Source organism: Pteronotus mesoamericanus, unplaced genomic scaffold, assembly GCF_021234165.1.
Source record: "Pteronotus mesoamericanus isolate MK-2021 breed Mesoamerican mustached bat unplaced genomic scaffold, CSHL_Meso_final contig_46, whole genome shotgun sequence".
Lineage (NCBI taxonomy): Eukaryota > Metazoa > Chordata > Mammalia > Chiroptera > Mormoopidae > Pteronotus > Pteronotus mesoamericanus.
In genome coordinates this window covers 10,772,985-10,789,532 of record NW_026555170.1, presented here as the reverse complement: position 1 = coordinate 10,789,532, position 16,548 = coordinate 10,772,985, and positions in this window count along the sequence as shown.

Below are 16,548 nucleotides of genomic sequence, written 5' to 3'. Positions count from 1 at the left end.
ACCCCCAAGCTTTGCTCTTTAAATGTTGAAAAAGAAGACTTTTGGAATTTAGGCAAAACCCTTTTTTCTTTTAACAAAGCCTGGAATTATCTTGCTGTGAAATGAAGAGATTTACTTTGACAATCTAAGCTGAGTGATGACTTTGTTCTAGTTAGGTATTCAGCATTCCCCTGAGGTAGTGAAACCCACTGACTTAATGAGTGAGGGGTTGTAGGACAACACCACTTATGGGGAATGAAAATTGCTTTGGTTTAATATTTCAAGGGTATCACCTTTCCTTATCTTTCATTTAGGACAGGGATTAGACTGACTGTGTTTGTATGGAATAGAACCAAAAGAATGGAGAGACACAGAAGCAGGTTTTGAGTTGCCATGAGGCAGGAGAGCTGTAAATCAAAGAGAGGATCTGCCTGTGTTACCCAGATGTCACCCGGGGGTGCTCTGCCTGGAGAAATCTGGGTAAAATGGACTTACCCTTATCCCTCAGGTGAAAGTCCTGCGTTGTGCCCAGGAGTTTGGCAAATCCCTTCTTTGTGGTCAATGCTGACCATAGGTGCCTGCTGTGGCTGTTTTGCAATATGTCAGTCAGATATTACACTCACGCCAACTTTGATTTTCACACAAAAAAAGGAAGAGTGAGAGAAAGCAAAGTGGAAGGAGCTGACATCATAGGAAAAACAAAAAAGCATTCCGTAGTGCACTAGACAGAAAGACCTCCTGCCAACTCCTCTCAGAGATGGTTGCCATGGCCCCAGCCTTTCTACCACTTGCTATATGCACTCCCTCCTCATCTTTCTCTGCAAACCTCTCCTGTACTCCCTTCAGAAAGAACATAAATTATTCTTTTTGCCTTATACAGAACACTTGAGCATGGGTACACACAACACTCTTGTGTCTCACCATACCCCTGAGACCCCAGAGTAGTTTATATGTCTCCAAACGCTATTCCTGTCTTAAGTGGAAGTCTGCTTTATTAGAATGATCTTCTTATACTTGGAAAGTAATTAGCTCCTCATTAATTAAGTCTGAGTGGCTGTGAGAAACTTCCAGAAGGGATTTCGGTACTGGTGGTAGGAGGTTGGTAGTGAAGGGTGTTGGATTAGGGAAGCCTTTACTACTCCTTAGATGTTAAAACTCTTTAGTTCTACCATTCACGTGTAGAAACTTTCCAAGACTGGTGTAGCTCAGTGGGCCGAGTGTTCTGCAAACCAAAAGGTCACCAGTTAAATTTCTGGTCGGGGCACATGCCTGGATTTTGGGCCAGGTCCCTGTTGGGGGTGTACAAGATGAAACCAACTGATGTTTCTCTCCTTCTTGCTCCCTCCCTTTCTCTTTCTCTAAAAATAAATAAATAAAATTGGGGACTTTTGGTCAAGATGGCAGTTGAAGTAAACATGGCTTGCCTCCTCGCACAACCACATCAAAATTATAACTAAAATATAGAACAACCATCACTCAAAACCATTGGAAATCAGGTGGAATGGTAGTCTGACAATTACAGAATTAAAGAAGCCGCTTCCGTCCAGACTGGCAAGAGGGGCAGAGATGTGGAACCAGCCGGTCCCACATTCACAAATGGAGGATAAATATTCAGGAGGGATATCTTGGGAGCAAGGAGTTGAATCCCAACCAAGGGCCCCAGGCCCAGGGTTCCAGTTCCAGGAAGAAAAATCTCCATAATTACTGGCTGCAAAAACCAGCCAGGATCGAATTGGTGGAAGAAACTTCTGGAGTCCCAACCAGTTCCTCTAAAAGAACCCACATGAGTACTCAGACTCACTCTTTTGAGTTCCAGCACCAGGGTAGAAGCTTTAAAGGTACCAGTGGCATACAGGGAGGAACTGAAGTGACTGGAATTAAGGCAAAAGCAGGGGGACAGCTTTCTCCCAGACAGAAAGGCAGTCAGAAGCCACTGTCCCCTTTCTGAACCTTCTCCCTGTAGAGCCACTATGCTGGCAGGCTGGTGCCATATCTGAGTCTCCATCAACTTGGCTAACAGTGTTTCCCTCCTTCGACATCCTCTGAGACTCTTTCTCAACCAACTTACATCTTACAGCCCCATCCAAACTGTTAACCATGACTTTTCCATATGAATGGCTAGTCTTGGCTCATGTTTCACAACTTCCTAAAACCTATGAAGCAAGCAACAGCTTATCTCAGTGAGCACCCAGACCCTGTACCTCTTGTTAAGTAGCCTCAGGCCTGGTACTAGCAGCAGCCAGCCTAGAACCACAGCTTTACTTTGCCTGGGAAACTCCAAGCCCAGCACAAGGAGAAGCCACCTCAGATTTCTTTATAGCTCAGGTAGGGTGGGCTGGGCAAACCATAGGTGGGGGCTGACTTTAGCCTGTTCCACCCAGGAAACCCCAGGGTCTGCACACCCAGCAGACAGCTACAGACCACGCTGGAGCACCACCACCCTGCTCCCACAGACCTGATCCTTGACAGAGGGTGGAGGATCACAGCCACTGGTCAGTGGTCATAACCAATCCTTACAGCTAACTGTCCTGGATAAATCTCTCCCATTGATCTGCCAACAGCAATAACGGCTCAACTGTAAGAGGAGGGTGTACTCACCCCATATGAAGGGTGCACCTCAAATACCCAGCTAGGCTGATAGGGGAGACTATGCCACTGGACCCTACAGGCCACCTACTACTTAGGCCACACTACTAAGACAGAGAGTCATAGCTGCCCTACCTGATACACAGAGACAAACATAGGGAGTCTGCCAAAATGAGGAGAAAAAGAAACATGGCCCAAGTGAAAAGACAGATCAAAACTCCAGAAAAAGAGCTAAATAAAATGGAGATAAACAATTTATCAGATGTAGAGGTCAAAACACTGGTTATAAGGATGCTCAAAGGAACTTAGTGAAGGCCTCAGCAACATAAAGAAGATCCAGTCAGAAATGAAGGATACACTAATTGAAAATAAAAAAAAAAACAATTTATAGGGAAACAACAGTAGAATAGATGAAGCCCGGGGACAAATAAATGATTTGGAACATAAGGAACCAAAAAACAACCAATCAGAGCTACAAGAAAATGAGGATCGTATAAGCAGCCTCTGGGATAACTTCAAGAGGTCCAACATCATACAGTGTCAGAAGGAGAAGAAAAAGAGCAAGAAATTGGAAATCTATTTGAAAAAATAGTGAAAGGAAACTCCCTTAGTTTGGTGAAGGAAATGGACATGCAATTCCAGGGAGCACAGACAGTCCCAAACAAGATGGATGCAGAGGCCCACTCCAAGACATGTCATAATTAATATGCCTGAGGTTATGGATAAAGAGAGAATCTTACAAGCAGCAAGAGAAAAGCAGTTACTTCCCTACAGGGGAGTTCCCATAAGACTGTCAGCTTATTTCTCAAAAGAAACCTTGCAGGCTGTAGGGGAAATGGCAAGAAATATTCCAAGTCATGAAAAACAGGGACCTACAGCCAAAGTTGCTTCACCCAGTAAAGCTATCATTTAGAATTGAAGGGCAGAAAAAGAGCTTCCCAGCCAAGAAAAAAACTAAAGGAGTTCACCATCACCAAACCATTACTATACGAAATGGTAAAGGGACTTAAGAAAAAGAAGATTAAAACTGTGAACAATAAAATGGCAATAAATACATATCTATCAACAATTGAATCTAAAAAACAAACTAAGCAAACAAGAAGAACAGAGAGGGAATCATGGAAACGCAGAGCATTTTGATGGTTGCCAGGAGGGATGGGGTAGGGGAGTGGGTGAAGAGGTGAGGGATTAAGAAGTACAATAGGCAGCTACAGAAGAGTCAGGTGGATGTGAAGAACAGTCCAGGAAATGGAGCAGATAAAGAACCTAAGCAGGAGGATGGACATGAGCAGTGGCGTGGGGACTGCATGAGGGAGTGTACTGAATGGAGAGGGGCAAAGGGGTAAAATTGGGATAAGTGTAATAATATAATCAATAAAATATAATTTAAAATATAAAAATAAAAATAAAATCTTTGAAAAATTAGAAACTTTTCAAAATGAAGATAATGTTACTATGAGTTCTAACTATGAAGGTAATACGTATGCATTGTAAAAAACACCTAGATAATAGGAAATATTAATATTAAAATGATTCACCCACATTTCTTTCACCTAAAGGAAAACACCATCATTTCCACTTTGAAATACTTCATTTGACATTTCAGATTCATACAGTACATATGCATGTATGAATGTGTGTATTTACTTACTTTACAAAAATGGAATTGAAACCTGCTCATTTAGAACTTGCTTTTTTCCCCTTACTAAGTACATTTCCATATCAACAATTATAATCCTACATCATTTAAATAGCTACATAGAATCTTATAATTTATTTAAACAACAGCTGATTGTTGGACATTTATGTTTCCCATTTTTAGGTAATGCTGCAATAAGTATTGTAGCACATATATCTTTTACAGAGAGTTTAAAAGTTTCTTTCCAACACTTTTGAAATTAACTACTCTACCACACATCTTATACTTATGGGAGTCTATTTTTCTTTATATCTTTAAGGTGCAGTTGTATAGTGATTTTAGAAAATGATGATTATCAAAACAATGCTATATTGTTGCATCATTAGGTAAAGGCAGCTCTTTAAAAATTTAAATTAGGACTTATTTGCTTATATTCCAATATGATATTCCACATTAGAAAATATTCTTAGAATTATTATTGGTAAACCTCATAAAGATAATTTTTATCAATTTGTAGCTTATTCTTTCACTCCAGGAAAAGTTGAAATAATCTCAATCTCCTATAGGGAAATACAATCTATATGAAGTTATGTATCCATAAAGAAACAGCTGGACTCTGATCTAAATGACTGTAATGAAGCTGGTAGAATATTTAACAGTAAAATTTTCTGTAGTGAAATTGAATTCCAAAAATTCTACCTAGAAAAATATTCTCAGATGCCCTCAAATGGCTTCTAATAGCAGGATTTCCTCTGTTTAGAAAAGGGAATCCCCTTTGGTAATGTTTTTGGATTAATTGGAATTTACATTATGACCTATTGGATATATCTAACAGTTAGAAGTATTTTCTGGATATAAGTATAGAAATCAGTTCATGTTAACTTAAGCTAAAATGAGAAATTTATTAAGCGAGTGCAGAAGTGTCTTTCCAGTAGGTCCTTGGAAAGGTTCTGACACAGGTCTGGAAAGCTAAGTGACTTTTCTTATAGATCATACCTGCTTCTCCTTGCACATCAGGTCATTCTTTTTCCCAGCACGCTGGCCTTTCCTGATTGATTCTCTGTTGGGGAAGAGGCTCGCTCCCCAGCTCAGCCTTACTCTTGCATGTCCAGCTCTCTGAAGAAGGAAAGTCTAGTCGCTGGCATGGGAGGGAGACAGGTAACAGGTAACTAGCTATCTTAAGGTAGGTAAATTTGAAGAGGAGCTGACAGGACGTTGAAGGAGTTCTTGCTAATGTCTCCTTTGTGAGACAAAGTTGGCTATGAGAGAAAGAGAGGTTAGGAGTAGGGTTGCCAGATTTAGCAAATACAAATATAGAACATGTTAAATATTGCGTGGGACAGACACTAAAAATCATTCATCGTTTAACTGAGATTTAAATTTTACTGAACATTCTGTTTCGTCTCACGATCCTAGATGAGTCCTGCAAAAGAAAAGTGAAGCAGTCATTTAGTCATCGAGAGAAGGAGAGAGCTAATCAAAGATTAGTACAATGAGAGCCCAATTAAAATTAGGAATCAGAAAACTCATGGTGGTGGTAGTACGCTGTTTCTCTGTTGGAGCTGCTCAGGTGCATTGGCATTCACACAGCCTATGATCACAGAAACAAGCCTTAAAATATATGATCAAAGATGGGATTCAACTAGATTTCTCTTTTTTTTTTTATGCGTACTATTTGTGCTTTCAATAAAACCAAGGCAGTAGAAATTTTTAAAAGAAAGATGCACTGATTATGGATTGGAATCCAAATCACAGAATATGTTAACATAAGAATATTTTATTCTGCACTTCCCAAACATGCCATAATATATTCACTCAAAGCAATAAATCCCAAGCTGCACAAGCAAATTATAAACAAATGATAGAAGCTGCAGTTTCCTCTCAAAAGAGTCTCAAGAACAGATAATTTAGAAAGAACAGATTTTATTGGAACGTCAATAGTTTTCATGACACAGATACTTAAACTACTCGTTTTCAACATTCCCATATAAAGAAAATTATAAAAGGTTTTTTGTTTTTTTTAAAAGAAGATAATTTGACAGATGGAGTCTTTTTATGGGATCAGTAGAAGTGATAAAATTGCATAAATTACCAAGATTTTATCTCCATTTCTGTAATTCTCCCTAAAGATTTAGAGATGGCAGATTGAATGAACTGGGAAATAAATTTGCATGTTTATAACAAGTCTAAAACAGGAATTAAAGACAAAAACTTCTAACTTGTCTTCAAGAGTAGTTTGTCTTGAGGAAACCTGCTCATATGAGATTACACATTTTCTAACCAAGTGTCAAAGTTCATCAAATGGATATGCATGGCAAATGTTACGCAAACGCAGGTTCAGTGACCAGTTTACTATCTGTTATTAGTGTCAAAGGACAAATAAAAATAATTGTGGGCAACTCAAAAAAGTGGGACAACTAAAAATAAGAACTAAATTCTAGGCCATATTATATATGGGATGATTTTCTTATAATTAAGCTAGACTAGATTTTGAAAAAAATCAAGCTGTGATATTTTGGTTCATGAGATAATTAACTTTTATGATACCTGAGTCATGTGATCATGTTACAAAGCCACCTCCTGCCAATCTTTAAGGAGGAGGTGCAGAAGGACCCCTGCCTGGGTGATAGTAGGGTGTCCTATGAACAGAGTGTACATGTATTGCTTCAAGAAAAGCACAGAAGACCAGATGCACTTCCTTCTCCTACAGAGTCCTAGCATTATTCACAAACCCACCAGCTCTGGCTTAGATCATAAAATGAATGGGAAGAGGCAATGGGATGTGCAGTTGGTGTGGAAGCATGGGAGGTGGGAGCTCAAGAATGTATTGAATCCTGTGCCCCTCACTTGATAGGCGAGAATCTCAGGTGAGAACCCTGAGACCCAGAGAGGGGAAGTAATTTGCTGCAAGTCTCGCACACTTACCACGTGAGTGGCGTGACTGAGGCCTTGACGGCTAATGGAGAGCGAGACCAAATGCAAAGCCTTAACAATGGAAACTTCTTTGAGGGCCTAGTCGTAAGCAAGCGCTTTCATCTTCCTTGGGCTTTGGGCATTCTCTAATTCAGGATTTGCAGAAGGAATAGTCTCTGTGTACTGTAAATTGTTTTTGTTTGAACTTGTTCCATAATAACAGCTTTATAGATGTACTTGATGTACTCATTGATAAGAGAAATATATTGCAGGCAAGAATCATGTGGAATGGATTCATCAATTTCTTAAAAAGCAGACAATTAACTCCTGCTTTCTGGTGTGTTTTGGGCTGCTTACCCCTCTTCCCCATTTGCAAATATTTGCTTTTTTTTTTTTTTTTTGCATTCAATAAATTTTGTAATGTAAACAATGAGTAAATCATAGAATTTAGGATTCTTTGAATCTTATTGTACAGCAATGTGTTTGAAACAGGACCACTACCATCTCTAACTACATACGTGGCGGTTAAAAAAAATGCATTTTTTAATTATTATTTTTTAAAGTAATTTTTATATTTAATTATAGTTAATGTACAACATTATATTAGTTTCAGGTTTAAAAAAAGCATTTTAGGATTTATTTTCCTATTTGGTATTTTCCCTCTTTGTGTAGGATTCCAATTCCAAATTAGGGTCGTTGCTATGTATAGAAGAAAGATGAGATAAGAGAATGTGGCCCAGGAAAATAAGAACTTGGAAATAAATCAGGGCATCCAAACTAAATGCATAGATATCTTTATTTGAGGAAACAAAAACACTAACATAATATTTGGTTAGAGATGACCCTAGAACAACCATGATGTTGACTTGGTTAGGGAGAGAAGCCAAGCAAAGTTGTCACTGTGGTTCTCTTCTCCTTGTTTCTGCCAACAGCAGAGCATATCGGCCGGCCCAGGTCATCTGGCTGAAGGCATATTATACGCTCCCCTGAGACCTCCCAGGCTCTCCCTGGCCTGCCCTGTGCGAGAACAGGGGAACTTCACTTCTTTTCTGGATGGAGTGAAAGAAGGAGGCCTTCAAATCGGACTGGGTTTAATTCCAGTGCTGTCACCTACCAGTTGTGTGATTTTAGGGAAGTCCCTTGATTTTATTAGCCTCAGTTTCCATGAATATAAAACTAGGATAATAATTTGTAACTTTCAGAGCTGCTGTGAAATTAAATAAGGTAAAATATATAAAGCACTTAGGAGTTCCTGACCTAGCAAAGGCTCTCCCTGCTATAAACTCATCTTTCCCTCCTCCCAGCTGCCCTGCTGGGCTGCTTCCATTCTGGCCAGGTTCTGAGAGTAGCCTGCATCTATTTTTCTTCCCATCTCAGTTTCAGCTCCTACCCTGGCATCTCTCCAAATGATGGGACACAGTCAGCCTAAAGTTTGAAGGTGTTCCTATGCTAGAAATCTCATAGATGTTTTCCGTCTTTTCTTGCCCCTCAGCACTTTCTCCACTGCATCCTGACTTTGTGGCTCCACCCATGATTGTGGCTGGCCTCAAATTCATTTCCTGTCCTGACTCCTTGGACCAGTCATTGTTCTCTCCGTTCCTAGATCTCAACTGATAAGAGGAAACCATACTATCTGCGATTAGCCATTTTGCAGAACCAGCCTGTGAATGCATATTAACATCACCTGTTTATTGAACACTTATTGGATCCATGTCTCTGCACCAGGAGACAACACAGGAGGGAAAAGATGTGGTTTCTGCCCTCAGGGGATCCTGAGTGAAAGTGAGGTCTAGTGCCAGGCACATGCATGACATAACTATCAACAGGTATCACTGAAAATAGAACATTATTTCCATGTAAATGCTATATCACCTTGGCCTTTAATGCTATCAGTGGAGACAAAAATAAACCATTAGCAGTGCTACCACACAGAAAAGGATAAAAGCAAAAAAGAGAGAGAGGTAGGGAGAAAGGAAGGGATAGGAGGGAAGGGGGTGGAAAGCAGGGAGGGAAGGAAAAATGAAGTGAGGGAGGGGAGAAATGAAAATTCAAGAACAGAAAAGGAGGAAACCATGAGGAAAGAGAAAAGCAGGGGCATATACAACAAATGTCACCTGGTCGAACTCCCATCTAGTGCTTGAGTTTCCCTGGGGTTTCTGCCCAGCTGTGTTACTTCTGCCTGAAACGTTCTGGGGACAGAAACACTGATGACTAACCCTGGAGCCCATTCCATGCTGGACAGTGATAATTAATAGAATGGCCTTCCTATCATTTTCCTCCATTGATTTTAGGTCCCCTCTTGGGCCTGAAGCTAACTCATACTTCTTTCCCTGGCCTTCAGAAGCTTCCTGATTTAGGCTGTGTCTAGCTCTCGTGCTTCTTGTGCATTGTGTTTCCTGGGGATCCTCTCAGTTCCTCTAACATAGCCAGCACATCCCTGCCTGAGAGCCTGCCAAGTAGAGCTTTGTCTCCTGCTTCTTGCATGGGGCATGGGCACAAACAGATGCACGTGAGATCTTTCAGGTTTCAGCTCGGGTAGTCTTTCTGGAGGAGCCTTTCCTGCCCACCATAGCTAAAATAGCCCTTTCTTGGAGGGCGAATCTGATGACATTAAGAAAAATTTGATGACAAAGGCCATATAATCCAAGTCAAAGAGAAACAAACAAAAACAAAAACAAAAAAAACAAAAAAAACCCACCAAAAACCAAAAACCTGGGGAAAACATTTGCATATTAATATTACAGGGCTAATTTCCCTAAAATATAAAGACTTTTCACAATTCAATAAGAAAAATACCAATAGGGTTATTGATATGTGAAAAAAAAAAGGGCAAAGGATATGAACAGTTGACCAAAAAAGCAATCCACATATGTTGCTCAAACATATGAAAAAGCACTTAAACTCACCTATGGTGGCTGGGGGGCGTGCGAGAGAGAGAGAGAGAGAGAGAGAGAGAGAGAGAATGTTTCATCTATCAGATTAACAAAGATATAACAATAATAATATCGTATCAACAAGGGTATGGGAACCAGGTGCCCTCATATCCTGCTGATAAGAGTGTAAACTGGAATAGTTTCTACAGATAGTAATTTGATAATATTTATCAAAATTACAAACACACAAACCCTTTCACCCAGCGATTTTTACTTCCAGAAATTTTCCGTACAGATATGCTTTCAAGCATGGGAATTAATACATGTACAAAGGTACTCTTGGCAGTATTTTATATAATAGCAAGAGTCTGGAAACAATATAGGGGTATATCAGTAAGGGAATGGATAAAAAAAATTATAGTGCATTCACACAATAAGGTAGTATTCGTTCGAATGAGACAGATTTGTTTGTGGCACTGGAGTGCTTTGGTTGCATTTTGTATTGGGTTGCAGGCATTTTACATTTGCTGTTTTGTAATTTTTCCTTAAAAAGGGCCCCTACAATTGTATCAGCTTCAGGCTTCACAAAATCTGCATACACTCTGGGCCCCAGTACAACTGGGAGAGGGACACACTCCTGTTAGTAACAGAGGTTCACATGGCAGTGAGAGGAGGTAGAGAAGCATGTGGAGGGCTGTGAGGGGTGAGTGGGACGGAGGCCAGGGATGGATTAAATTTGAGAGTTTGGAAAAGTTCCGCAGGCGATTCTCATCTGCTCCACCCCTTTGAGATTCACACCACTTTGTGCTCGACCCATGAACCCTCTGTCCTGGAGAGCCCCCATCCCTCACACCTTCTTCTTAGGGCTCCCAAACTACTCTACTCTCAGATAAAGACTAACTAACCTCTGCAGCCAAGATCATGTGGCCCTCAGCCTTTTCACGGGGCCCTCTGCCTTGGTCAGCCTAGTTCTTGCAGCCGGGCTTCCTAACTTGAGCTGCTGCTTCTCCCTGGCTTTTCTGACTTCCAATTTGAAACACAGCTGTGTTATGTTTAATAGGAAGGTGGCAATACACTGAAGTTCCCAGATCATGTTCTAAGACGATTTGTCTTCTTGGAGGCAAGCAGCCTCCAAACAGTTCTTATCTTTTAAAAATCACCTGGACTTTAACTTTCTGTTTGTCTCCCTTTTGCCAGTTTCAAATACATGCTGTTTCTAGGGATGGTGGTAAACAGAGAAAATTTGAGGAGGGTGGGGAGTAAACCAGGCTGGCAGGAAAGATTACTGGCACAAAAATCAAGACGTGAAGTTTTATGGCTTTTTTTTTTTTAAACCACAATTTAAAAAAAAATAAAAGAGCAGGGAACTTTGAATAATAGGGGGCAGACTGAGGAGTAGCTCCATTGTATTCTGTTTAGTCTCCTAAATCTTTCTCCCTTCCTCCCTTCCTGCCTCCTTTCCTTCCTTCCTTAAAAACAAAACAAAACAAGACAAAACAAAACAAAAAAACTAAAAACATTTTATGAATCTTTTTATTATCAGCATTATTTTGTGGTGACTCAGGTTCTGTCTTCATCTGATTTGCCTTCAGACTTATAAAATGAAGGCTACTTCAGGCAGTCCCATACTGAAGATTCCAACTCAATTCCACAATGACTAGAGGAAAGCAATTTATTTTTTAAAAATTGAACTGAGCCTTGGCTGGTGTGGCTTAGTTGGTTGGAGCATCATCTCATAAACAAAAGGTTGCAGGTTCAGTTCCCAGTCAGGGCACATACTTAGGTTGTGCTATGGATCCTGAATCCTTGATCTCCTGTCCGGGCACCTATGAGAGACAACCAATAGATGCTTCTCTCTCACATCAGTGTTTCTCTCTCTCTCCCTTCCTCTCTCTCTAAAAACAATGAAAAAAAAACCCTGCTCCCTGGCAAGGATTAATTTTTTTTTTAATTAAACAGAACCTTATATACAGTTATATAGCGAAAGTGATCAAAAGGGTAAAAACCAGCCATTTTCTGCCTGTCAAGACAATTTTGTTAGAAACTCCAACCTCTGTCAGTGTCCACAGCCCTGCCCCACTTCCCTTCACAGTGGAAGAAAGCAGACATATTGGAACCAGCTAGCCGGCAGACTCAGTTTTCCAGTTAGCGAAAAGAGGCTGCGTTCGTGTGGGCCACACTAAAGTGACACAGGCCCACTTCAGATAAAGTCTCAGCTCTTGAGCAGGAAAGCTCACCCAAGTAGGCTCATGACCAAAGCCGCAGAAGACTCTGCCCTGTGATACGGGCAGAGGGGCCGCAGTACCAGGACTCTGTCGCCAACCTCCTCAGGTTCCCACCAGCTTGTCACCAGGGGAAGCTAGAGAATGACATTGACATCCGCTGTGTGTAACAATGGCTCTGATGGCTGGCAGTGCCCTGGGGCACTTTCTACACATTTGGGAACTAAATGGGATACCAAACTGTTAATATAAGAATGTCCAAACCTATAGAAAATTTTATTAGGATTTATATGGGCCTAGTTGTCGACATGCCTGGAAGCAACATCTCAATCGTCTGCGAAAACGCCCCTGATAATATCAGTTCTACAGTTCTTTTTATACATTTGGAATTCAATGAGGGAGCATTAAGAAGACTGCATGAAATCCATTGGAGGTAGATTAAGGAGGTGGGAGAAAGCAAGGGGGTGTGAATTTCTATGATTGGATTACAGGATGGTTAACATTTAATATTTACAGTAAGTAGGGATGGTGTACGGGCAATAAGATAATGAGCTCCCTTGAGGGTGGTTACACCTCCAAGGGGTTCGACATTTCAAAGGTGTATTAATGCAGATGCACAAGATGGACAAGGCTTGCTTAAAGCAAAGATAAACCTTCTCCCAGGAAAGTTATAGGCCTGGGCCATCACTATCCACCATGATCTGCCCAGTTAGGAATTTATGATCCGATCACCCTGTGAGGCTGCTTTACTGAGGGTGTCAGATTTATTACACAGCCCCCTTGTTCCTTCCCCAAACTTCCGGAAGTTCCTGCTAAGGCCCGCTGAACTTTAAGGGCAGAAGCACTCAAAGGCCTCTCAGGTAAGATGATTAATTGGTTGGGAATGCTCAAGAGGCATCCTTTTCTCCTGAAAAGAGCTGCACTTTGTGCAAAAGGACATCTAAAGGCCCTGTAGGAGAAAAGTAAGCTCATGTTGTTGGAACTATGGCAGGGTTGGCCTTCCCGGAGATTTGATGCTTCCTGCTCCCACACAAGCCCAAGCCCCAGCGTCCTACCTCGACTGCCATCAGAGCTGCTACCTGGTCTCTGCCAGGCCCATGCTCCTCCCAACCATTCTCTGCACAGCTGCAAAGTCACTGTGGGGATCCAGAGTGAGACACCCCAAGACCTGCCTCAGTGGTATGCAGATTGGTTTGAGCTAAAGGCAATTTGAGCCACAGGCACAAAAGAAACTTCTGCCACTCCCTTTAACTACCTAAAAGAACTTGAATTAGGGGCTTTGCCCATAATAAGAGATTATCAGTGATGACCTTTTTGATCCTATATGGCCGGGAAAACTTCTACTTACTAAACATCTGCTCTTCTTATCATCCTGCAATGGCCCTTTGAGGCACAGCCCATCATTACAGTACAACACAGGTCAGGCAACGCCTAAAATACCTACCATGCAGCTCGTTACAGAAAAAGTTTGCTGATCCCTGGGTTTTGTTCGTTTATTTTTATTTATGAAATAAGATCGAAAGCTGTTGTGGACTTTTCAGCTGTGGAGGGAGCCACAGTCTTATTTTGCAGGGTCTAAAAATCAAATAGACAGGAGACAAAGCAGCAAGAGAAAATAACCAAATCTAATACACATATATGCATGGGGACCCACATACCTGAGAGAGTCAGAGACCCCACTTGCACGAGATGTTCGGGGATAGAAAGGGGGATCAAGGTATGTAAGACCCCCCAAGCTAGGGAGGAGTGTGCATACGTGTCTCCACGGACCAGATAACTCAGTAAGCAGAGGAAATGTATATTTGGAGAACCAGCAAAGAAAGAGTCCTGTAAATGAGAAATATATTTTGGAACACATTTGATTTTAGATATTTCCTCCAAAATCTTTAAGTAGTTGTCATGGGCAAGAGGTAAGGGTGCAGGTATCAGAACTTTGTTGGCATTCTTTGCACTTATTTTAAGCCTTTTTAAGGCTTTTTCTTTTTTGAATTAAGTGGGAGTGGGTGGGAAAGAGGGAGTACATCACAGTCTTGTTCTGTTTAAGGCCCTTAAAGTCTCAGTGTGGCCCTCCTGGGTCTTTCGTAGTAACTGTGACCTCAGATCCAGGGTTACCTTCTCAGACAAGGTTTCTCTGACCAGTGACTTGATGGTGCTCCTCCACCGCTTCACACATACCATGGCTGTATTTTCTCACAGCACTTAATCGCTACCCCAAATCACGGCACTTATTTATGTGCATATTTTACATGAGGAAAGCATGCAAGAAAACATTTGCTGACTGCCTTACGAACTCAATGAATGAATGCTTCACTGAGAGATATAGAACTCAAGAGCTAAAAGAATGAGATCCAACCCTAAGTGAGACTCTCGGCTTGTCGCACATGTAGCCTTAAAAGTGGCCCAGAACCCAGCCTGGATACCTGCCTAAATCAATTTTAGCTAATGGAGTTGAGTCAATTTAGGCAAAAGCTAATTTGTCAACAGGCGAATTTGGACCAAATCATATTTGGGAGACTATTTTGCTACACTATGTCATGGGAAGACTTTTTAACTCTTTATGTTTTATCAATTTGGTCAGTTTTTCTAAAAAAATGTTTCCTTTCTACTTTTTAGATTTTCATTAACTTTTGGTGTATTCTTTAGGGTGTATTCTCAAGGCTGTTGGAAATTTTGGAGAAACAGAAAGGGGAAGGTGTGGTAACCTAGAGACGAGCGTCTGCAGGAAGGCAGGACCACTCCTAAAGCTGGAGGAAAAAAATTAGGGGTGGCGACGCTATAAGCCCAGAAATGTCCGGCATCTTACACGTGTGAAGCTGCTAATGCTGCGGGAACCAGCCTCTGCCCCAGCCACTGATGCTGTTGCTGGAACTGCTGAAGGCTCTTGGAGCCCACATCGCAGCCACAGCTACTGCCAAAAGCTTTTAAAAAAAAAAGGGTCTCTTCTTCATTTCATCCAGTTTTCCCACCAGTGCTTCCCATTGGCAGCATCTAACTGGGCCAGTTGGCAAAGGCACCTGGGAAATGCAAGTCACAGGATTCCAGCCTCCTCCAACAGGGCACACAATGGCAGGAATGGTGCTCTGCGCCAACAAGCCAATGAACCCCACATTCTTTAAAAAATATACATTTCTTTTTTTCTACAAAGGCAATACGTATCCATTAGGAAATAATTAGGAAAAACATACAAACAGAACATTAAAAACTGCCATATTCCCACTTACCCAGAAACAATAACTTTTTATTTTATTGTATTTATTTATCTTTAGAGAGGGGAAGGGAGAGAGAAAGAGGGGGAGAGAAACATCAATGTGCGGCTGCCTCTTGCATGCCGCCTAATGGAGACCTGGCCCACAACCCAGGCACGTGCCTGGGAACCAAACCGGTGTCCCTTTGGTTTGCAGGCCGGCACTCAATCCAGTGAGCCACACCAGCCAGGACTAGCAACAATCATCAATAAAATAACGTCTTAGGGTCAGTCTCTCAACAAGGGACTCTTACTCTACTTTTGGTTTTGTAACCCACTGTGTTAAATTTGTTGCAATAAGATATTTGCCATACATTTACTTTGTTCCAACTAGTTCCCAGTGTTGAATATTTATGTTCTACCAACATTTTCCTATTATAAATATAAATAGGAATTATTGCTTGAAAACAAATTTCAGAAAACAGTTTATAAAGAATACAACTACAACCTGGAGTTTGACTACTATGAGACTTTTTGCTTAGGTAGAAAGAGAAAACTAACTATTTTAAACATAAGGTAAAACGCCGGGTCTTCTACGCAGTTCCTTCCCTCTGCAGGGAGCCGAAAGCACCGTAGAATTTCAGAGCTGGAAGTGTGCGTGCAGTCTGGAGCTGGGGAGGAGCTTTAGCTGCAGACTGCACTTGAACCATCCTGCTGCCCTCTCTTCTGTCTTCGTGGAGTCAGACTCCCGGAGTGTGCAGAAGGGGTGACACTGAGACAAGGTGTCTTTCAGAGTAGACCCATTATTATGGCCACTTGGTAACCATCTCCGGTGTTATCTATTAGAATATTTTTGACTATGAGTGGCTGAAAACTGTGACTTAAATTGGCTTTAAAAATGAAGAGAAGTATACTCTCACTTAACTGGAAGTCCAGAGGTAGGGCAGGCTCCCGGAAGAGGGAGATAAGCCACTGAGTGATGTCACCAAAGTCCCAAGTCCTTTCAACACTCTGTCCCGCCTTTCCCGGTGTTGGCTTCATCCTGAGACTGGCTCCCTTCATGGTAACTAGATGGCTGCCAAAGGCCACAGAGCTGCCCGTTTCCTTTTTCCATGTTCTGCATGAAAGAAAAATAGAACTCTCTCTTTAATA